Raw genomic sequence first — 9,381 nt, forward strand, 5'->3', positions numbered from 1 at the left:
ACCTGCAAAGCCATAATGGCAACTAAATCCAATGACCAATCACAATGTACTTTCACAGTTCTTCAATGCTGATAAGCCAAACAGTTCAATGTACTTTACACACATAATATTTGTTTTATAATAGCTGGTCTGGCATGAAAAAGTAATACAAAGGAAAATCCTGCCGTCCAACCATGGCCTAATTGTTTTTAATGGATCCTTGTACTATCGTCACTGTTCATCCTTTGTTTTCAAAGAGGGCCAATAACATCACAATGACTCCCATGCGAATTGGATTTAAGTGATTTAAGTGCATGAAATCGTCAGTCTCACTTTTTCTTCCAGAGTCTTGAAGTCCAGTGACAAGATAAAAATCAAGTTGACCTGAATGCAGTGGGTGACCTTGGCATCTCTGATGCCTGACCAAGCTCTCAACACTCCTCAGCCCTTTCTTTAGCCTCCTTCATAGCCTTTGGAACAAATTCTTGCCGTCCACTCATTCCATCAGGGAAAGTCTTCACGTGCTTGGGGTAGATATCCCCTCTAACTCACTAATGGGTATGAGGTCTATTGGTTACCCTCAACCTGGTTTAGCCTGTCTGCTTGGATAGTGTGGCCCCTGAGCATGCTCAGATGAAAGCTGAGTGACTGGTGGACACCAAAGGTGGATAAGCAGCCCTGAAAAGGGTTCGGCAAGCCCCCACACCAGAAGTGCTATTCCTCCCTGAACACTTCTCCCAGAGGAGAAATGGAATGTGTTTATATTGCCAGCTGTGACCAGCAGATTTCACTGTTGAACTGGGGGGGAGGTGCGTGGAGTGTGCCCACTTCATTTTCAGCTCCAAACTAGAAAGGGAACAGGGTTGAGACCGTCACAGACTATGCTTAAATCTACCTACTGGACTGGCTCAGAGGTAGGACTTTCCAGGGACAGAGCAGAAATGAGCTTAGCTCCAGAGAACCTTAGCTTCTCATACTCCAGATGAGTCACACTGTGGCAACGAGCTCCTTCTTCTAGTAGGAGTTTTTAACTGGGCATCCATGAACTTTTTATTGAAATGTTTTTAATAACTTTATTTCAAAATAATTGGTTTTCTTTGCAATTCTATGTGTTTTATTTTATATATTTATAAATATTATTCTGAGAAGGGGTTTCATCAGACTGGCAAACAGGTCCATCACACACACACACACACACACACACACACACACACACACACACACACACACAGTTAACAATCTCTCCTCTAGGGAAAATCCAAGTGAATCCTGAGTTCAAGTTTTAAGGTTTTGTTTACTGAGAGAGTTATGAAATAATTCATAAAAATACATAGCTTGGGGACAGCTAGGTGGTGCAGTGAATAGAGCACCAGCTCTGGAGTCAGGAGGACTTAAGTTCAACTCCCTCCTCAGACACTTGACACTTACTAGCTGTGTGACCTTGGGCAAATCACTTAACCCAAATTGCCTTGCCTTCCCCCCTCCAAAAAAAAAAGTGTGTGTGTGTGTGTGTGTGTGTGTGTGTGTGTGTGTGTGTGTATAGTAGTTCAATAACTCCCTGGGAAATGGGTTCTTTTGCCTCCTGCAAACCCCCCCCCCAAAAAAACTGGAAGATTCCAGGTTATATGCTCTGTAAAGTATAAGAAATCCCTCAAGACAGATAACAAGATGCCCACAGATAATGAAAACACACTTATATAAAGAGAATCAGACTTACATCATTAGAAATGAGAGACAGAAAAAATAGGGAATGCTGGGCTTTAAAAAAACTCTGCTTCTTCTAAATGTAAGGAAGGGGGAAAGAATGAAAGAAAAAGCAGGAAATGAATAACATGTTCTACCTAGCTGTGAATTCATGCCTGAGGTTAACCAAGCTTAGGGCTCACCTACCAGTCTAGCTGTTGCTAAAGCCAAGAAAGCAGTGTTGAAGGGTGTCCATAGCCACAAAAAGAAGATGCAAATGTCCCCCACTTTCTGGTGATCCAAGACACTTTGGCTTTGAAGAAAGCCCAAATACCCTCATACAAGTGCCTCTAGGAGAAACAAACTTGATCATTGTGACATATAAAGTTTTCCTTGAACACTGAATCCACTATGACAATGACTGAAGACATCAACATCCTGAATTTCATTGTGAATATCAAGACTAAAAAACATCAAGTCAGGCAGGTGGGAAAAAAATGCTGTATTTCATTGATGTGGTCAGGGTCAACACACTGATCTGGCCTGATAGAAAGAAGAAGACTGATATCCAATTCATCTCAGACTATAATGCTTTGGATATTGCCAACAAAACAGGAATAATATAAGCTACATCCAACTAGTCTACTCCACATAACAAAGAAAAATAAAATTCTAGTAAGAAAAATAAGAGCATTGGTGGTTCTCAGTTGTCCATCCACCACTGGGCCACTGCCTATTGTTCCTCCCCAGGAATAAAGATCCCCCAATCCTTTTCCCAGACTCTAGGGCCACCTTAGTGACAGAGAACTACATCAGCTATCATCAGGAAACTCCATCCCCACAAGAACATTTCAGAAGTAACAAATGCCACCTTAAATTTTCTATTGAAGAAATTATCCAAAAACAAATTACTGAGATCTACAGTGAATAAGTACTTTACCCAAGAGTTGGACAACTGTTCACCAGAACTGTTCACCAGAAGTGGACTTCATTTTTGAAAGAAAAACTTGTTTTTCTATTGTTTTTTCCTATTAAAAATTTTAAAAAGAAAAATTATCCTAAGAAATATTCATAGTCAAATAATGCAGATCCCCTCGTGGCTCATTTTCCTTTGTAATGTTATTATTTCACTAGCATCAGTTCATCCAAGTGTTCTCAGTATGAAAATTATCCTATCATATGATGTGAAATTACTCCATTGCATTCATATAGCATCATTTGTTTAATCATTCCTCAATAGGCAGATATCTCCTTAGTTTCCAGTTTTTTTGCTATTACAAAAAGATCTACCGTAAATATTTTTGTACATATTGACCTTTTCTTCTTTCTTTGATCTTTTTGGGGTAGAAGCATAATAATGGTATCACTGGGTCTGAGAGTATGTATAGTTTATTGATTTGGGGGGCACATAGTTCCAAATTTCATTCTGGAATGGTTATACTAATTCAAAGCTCCATCTTTGAAAATTAGTAATTTCCATTTTTGTCATCTTTGTTAATCTGAGTGGGGTGAAACAGAACTCAGAGTTGCTTCATTTTACATTTCTCTAATTATTAGTGATTTGAAGCATTTTTTCATATGATTGTTGATTGTTTGAATTTCTTCTTTTAAAAACTTTAGGTTTATATCTTTTGACCATTTGTCTTTTGGGGAATGGCTCTTGCTTTCATGAATTTGAATCAGTTCTTTATATATCTGGGATATGAGATATTCATTAAAGAAACTTACTACAACTGCATTGGTTTTGTTTTTGCAACATTGTTTTAATTTTATGTAATCAAAATTGTCCATTCTATCTTCTTTGATCCTTTCTATCCAATATTTGATTATGAATTCTCTCCTCATCCATTGAAATAAAAAGTAATTTCTTCCTTGCCCCTCTACCTTATTGATGATGTCACCTTTTATGTTTCATGTATCCATATGGAGTTTTTCTTGGGATATAGGGAGAGACATAGGTCTATGGCTAACATCTGCCAGTTTGCTTTCCAGTTTTCCCAGCAGTTTTTGTCAAATAGTGAGTTGGAAGCAGAAAGTGGGAAGAACCCAAATGAGAAACATAACAAGTTTTATGAGAGACTCAAATCCATAAAGGAACCATTGGAAGCACAAAATATTCCAGACAGTTTTGGAAATGGATCTCAAGAAATGGAACCAACCTACCCTGGATTGCCTGAGCTCACGTAATATACCAGAATTCTCCTGGAAATATGTGATAGAAAACAGTAGAAGTACAAATTATCAAACAGATGAAAAAATATTATTTTATTAAACTCTATTATGCCATCCTATTTCAAAAGAATAATTGTTTGGTAAAGGCAAGTTCTCTGGCATCCATAATATGGAGTTAAAAGTAAAACACAACAGCTGCCAACCAAAGCAAACCCAAATGGAATAAGCAGAAACCCAAACATTAGAATATAAAATAAACCAAATTGTTCACTTATGATGTTGTTTGCTTCTCATCATCTATATTTAGCTTAAGAATCAAACCAGTTCCAAAATATCAATATAACAGTGTCTTGATTCCAGTGTACAATTGTGTACATAATAAACCCCTTTAAATAGTGTCTTTAACCTTGGTAAACTTTCAGAGAACAGTTTCAGTTGATTTGGGGTCAGAAGCTAGACTACAAGGAGGTAGGGAGCAAGTGGTAAGCACATAGAAGCAGAAAGCTGTCAGCTACTTGTCGTAGTGAATTAACAAAAAAAGGGAGGAAAGTTTTAGTATGATAGATTGAGCAGAGCAGCAGAATCTAGTAAAAATTTTTTAGATGAATTTAATTTATATTTTCAATTAGCTAAAGCCTATTTTCCCTTATTCTCTTTTCTTTACTTTCCACTAAAAAGAAAAAGAATGTCCTTGTGATAAATTTGCACAGTCAAGTGAAACAAATTTGTTTTGGTCATGTCCAAAAAATAAATATTATATTCCGTAGCCTGATTCCATCACCTGAAAACCTGGCTTGTCATCGTATTGAATGATGTTTTCAAGTTGTTTGTTTTTATTATGTGGATTGCTATCCTGATTCGGCTCATTTCATTCAGTTCATACAAGTCTTCCCAGGTTTCTCTGAAATTGGTCCTTTCATCATTTCTTTTGGATGGTGTAGTTTGTTGTTGTTGTTTTAAAGATAAGGTAGAGGAGTAACTAGGTGGGACAGTGGAGAGAGCACCAGCCCTGGAGTCAGGAGGACCTGAGTTCAAATCTTGTCTCAGGCACTTGAAACTTACAAGCTGTGTAACCCTGAGCAAGTCACTTAATCCTGATTGCCTTGCAAAAAAATAAAGATAAGGTAAAACTAGAAACCAAGATGGCAGAGTAGAGGAAACAATACAGCTGAGTTCCACCCATGACTCCTTCCAAAAGATCTAAATAATACAGGCCAAATCCTGATGGGGAAATCCAGAAAAAAGTCATAGTGAATCCTTTATCCAGCCCAGGTCAGCACAGAGAGACAGAGAGGTCTGCTGACAGTGGGGCTGAGGTAGATCCAGGAGCACACTATCTAAGATACTGCAGTCCCTGAGGAGAAGCTATGCATCAGGGCAAGAAAAGGTCCTTTACTCATGCCAGAACACCCTCAGGACTATACTGGGTACAATTTGAGGAGGGAATAGGTGCCAACTCACTAGCCAGTTCTGGGTCACAGATTCAAGGAGGACCAAGAAGATTGTCTTACAGGAGAGTCTTCCCAGTTGGGAGGTCTTGTGTATTGTACCAAAAAAGAAGGAAGTTCAGGAGTAAGCAGCAATGCTTTGGCACAGACCTCAGGAGCAGAGCAGGTTCTCAATTGCAGCATCTAACCCAGTCTACAAAGAGGTGACCAGGGTAGGATTCCAAGACCAAAAAGGAACCTGGAGTTCTGCCAGTCTGAAACAGTAGAATATCCTAGCTAGCTGATAGGGCTGAATCCAACAGCATTTTATTCTCCTTTTGACCAAAACCCAAGTCAAGAACTTGCAGGGATCAGACAACGTAGTTAGTCTACAATCAGTCTTTGCCTAGATCACTCTCTGGGTGCACTGAAAGTTTGCAGTCTGTCCCCCAGAACCTGGAATATTTTAACACTCAATACCCCCAAGAAAGAAGTAATGTGACCAGCCTAGACATCCTCCCAGATGTGTGACAGAGCCCAACCCTAGCATCAATTCCAGAGTGAAGACATGGGCAGGAAAACTGGGAGAAGGAAGGAAGGAAGGAAGGAAGGAAGGAAGGAAGGAAGGAAGGAAGGAAGGAAGGAAGGAAGGAAGGAAGGAAGGAAGGAAGGAAGAAAGGAAGGAAGGAAGGAAGGATGCAGTGAATGAAGCCCAACATCATTATTATGCAGCTAGATTTGAATGAAGGTGAAGGTGGTCTTCCTAACTCCAAACCTAGTGCTCTATCCACTATGCCATCAGCTGTCTCTGCCCAAAGGATATGGGTTTATAGCTAAGATTAACTTTTACACAGAAAAAAATCTGAGTATAATGCTACAGGGGAAAAATGGATCTTTAATGAAAGAGAAAGCTTTCAAGCATTCGTGGTGAAAAGACTAGAGCTGCATAGAAACTTTGAAGTTCAAGGACAGGAGTAAGGAGAAATATAAAATGATAAATATGAACAAACAAGTTTATCCTTACTAAGTAAGGATTAACTGTTTACATTCTAATATAGGAAGATGAGATATGTATCCCCTCTGAACTCTTTTATTATCAGGGGGTCATAGAGAGAATCTATATACACAAAGCCTGGAAGTGGTTGATGATCTTAAGAGAAGAATAGAAAGAAAGTGGAAGAGAAATACATTGAGGGGTGAAGTAGGCAGAAAGTAAAGGAAGGTTAAGGGAAATTATCTCATATAATTAGAGTGCCCAAGTACACATCAACATAAACAAGAAGGAGAGGGTGAGTGGAGCAGCTGACACTTCAACCTCACTCTCATTTGAACTGGTTAAAGGATGGAAAAATATACACACATACATGGGGAGGGCGGGGTGAGCGGGGTAGAGACAGTTGTGCATAAATTTAATTAATTCAACAGGGAAATAGAAGGGAAAGAAGAGAAAGAGTAGAATTAGAAGGTATATTAAAGGAGGAATTAGTCCTAAGCAAAACAAACTCTAAAAATGTACAAAAATATTTATAGCTCTTTTTGATATGGTAAAGAATGGGAATGAAGGGGTGACTACAAATTGGTGTATGGATGAACAAGTTATGGTACATAAATGTGATGAAATACTATTGTGTTGTAAGAAATGATAAAACAGATGATTTCAGAGAAACTTAGGAAGACTTGCATGATCTGGTGTTGAATAAAGTGAACACAAACAGAGCAATTTATGTAAGTAGTAAAGATAAACAGCTCTGGGAGAGTTAGAAACTCTGATCAGCATAATGATCACCTCAGACTCCAGAGGATTAATGATGAAATATTCCACTCACCTCCTGATAAAAAGGTGAAGTGTTCGGAGTGCAGAATAAGACAATTTCTTTTAGACATAGCCAATGTGGAAATTTGTTTTGACTGTCATGCTTGTAACAAGGTTGTTTTTTTTCTTTAGTTCTCAAGGAGGGGGGGTTAGACTGGGAGGGTTAAAAGGCATATTTTTGCTGATTGAAAAAATACATATAATTTAAAAAATAAAAACAGTGGAGACTTAAGGGTGTGTGTAGACCATGGGGGAGGAGCCAGTAAATAGAAAGATATTAAATATATATAAGAGAGAATGATTGGTTGGGTAAGACACTGAAGTCAGTGAAAGAGAATGAGGTCATAGGAACAAGTAGAGGGGTTGTCTTGGAAAACGAAGGAAAGTAGAAGACAATGAGTTAAGTTGTAGAGAGGTTGCAAGATATAAAATAAGGGAGATCCACAAGTCCATGAGGTATAGCCTCAATTTTCTCAGTCAAGTAAGAGGTGACTGGAGCTGCTAAGAATATCCAGAAGAGATTCGAAAGTTTTAATTTTTTTACCTATGTTGAAGGGAAAATGATTATTAAAGAATGAATAAGACTACTGCTTAAGGAAGATGAGACAAAAATAGCAGAAAAGAAGACAAATCTAGTTACTCATTTTTTATCTTGTCCGTTTTTTCTGTCAAAAGAATGGAATTTGGATTAGAAAAGACAAAAGAATAATGATTCAGGGCAGAGCCAAGATGGCAAAGTAGAAAGATGGACCTATAGAAGCTCCCCAACATAGCCCATAAAATTACTCTAAACAAATTCTAGAGCAGCAGAAGCCACAAAATAACAGTGAAGGAGATTTCCAGCCAAGGACAGCCTGGAAGGCTGACAGGAATGGTCTATCACACCAGGCGTGGAGTGGAACACAGCCCGGTGTGAGCCATGCTGTGCAGCAGAGACAGAACCCTGAACAGGCTTCAGGGAGCCACCAGAAGCAGCAGTTCCCAGATTGCTCAACCCACAAATGCCACAGACAGCTTCAAAGGTCAGTAGGAGGGCTCCTTCACCCAGGAGAGGGGAGCACAGTCTGGACCACTGCAGTAGCATCCACTTTTAGAGTCCTCTGCCTACAGCTCTTGGGGGAACTGAGCAGCTGATCTGAATCTCAGTCTTCAGCGTGGCCCTGGGGTGAGAAGGAGGAGCACCAGCCTGGTGGAACTGGAGGCAGTTGTGGAGAGGGAATTCTACTACTCCCAGATTCTGGGCAGAATAGGTTTTTGTTGCTCCCAGACCAATGCGCAGGCCAGGAGAGGAGTTAACTCCTCTCCCTTGATTGTGCCACCTTGGAGGAACTGAGAACTTACAGTTCCCCAGAGTATACCCTGCTTTTGCCAAGGGACTCAAAAGTCAAGTAACTGGCTGGGAAAATGCCCAAAAAAGGGGGAAAAAATAAGACCATAGAAAGTTACTTTCTTGGTGAACAGGTATTTTCTTCCATCCTTTTGTATGAGGAAGAACAATGCATACCCCCTAGAGTCCTCTGCATCCAAAACTTCCAAAATAAATATGAAATTGTCTCAGGCCAGGGAAGAGCTCAAAAAAGATTTTGAAAATCAAGTAAGAGAGGTGGAGAAAAAATAGGGAAGGGAAATGAGAGTGATGCAAGAAAGTCATGAAAATCGGGTCAACAGCTTGCTAAAGGACACCCAAAAAAATGCTGAGGAAAATAACACTTTTAAAAATAGGCTAAATCAATTAGCAAATGAGGTCCAAAAAGTCAATGCAGAGAAGAATGCTTTCAAAAGCAAAATTAGCCAAATAGAAAAGGAGGTTCAAAAAATCACAAAGAAAATAGTTCTTTAAAAATTAGAATGGAGCATATGGAAGGTAATGACTTTATGAGAAACCAAGAAATTACAAAACAAAACCAAAAGAATGAAAAAATAGAAGATATTGTGAAATATCTCATTGGAAAAACAACTGACCTGGAAAATAGATCTAGCAGAGAGAATTTAAAAATTATGGGACTACCTGAAAGCCATGATCAAAAAAAGAGCCTAGACATCATGATTCATGAAATTATCAAGGAAAACTCCCCTGATATTCTAGAACCAAAATAAATATTGAAAGAATGCACCAAACACCACCTGAAAGAGATCTGAAAAGAGAAACTCCTAGGAACATTGTGGCCAAATTCCAGAGTTCCTAGGTCAAGGAGAAAATATTGCAAGCAGCTAGAAAGAAACAATTTGAGTATTGTGGAAATACAATCAGGATAACACAAGATCTAGCAGCTTCTACATTAAGGGATCAAAGGGCTTGGAATAGGA

The 9,381-nt window shown here is 39.0% G+C and overlaps 1 pseudogene; it reads left to right on the top strand.

Moving 5' to 3' along the window:
- The first annotated feature begins 727 nt into the window (after positions 1–727).
- Positions 728–4,060, top strand: LOC140502450 (latexin pseudogene; annotated as a pseudogene).
- The last annotated feature ends 5,321 nt before the right edge of the window (positions 4,061–9,381 follow it).

Source organism: Notamacropus eugenii, chromosome 4, assembly GCF_028372415.1.
Source record: "Notamacropus eugenii isolate mMacEug1 chromosome 4, mMacEug1.pri_v2, whole genome shotgun sequence".
NCBI lineage: Eukaryota > Metazoa > Chordata > Mammalia > Diprotodontia > Macropodidae > Notamacropus > Notamacropus eugenii.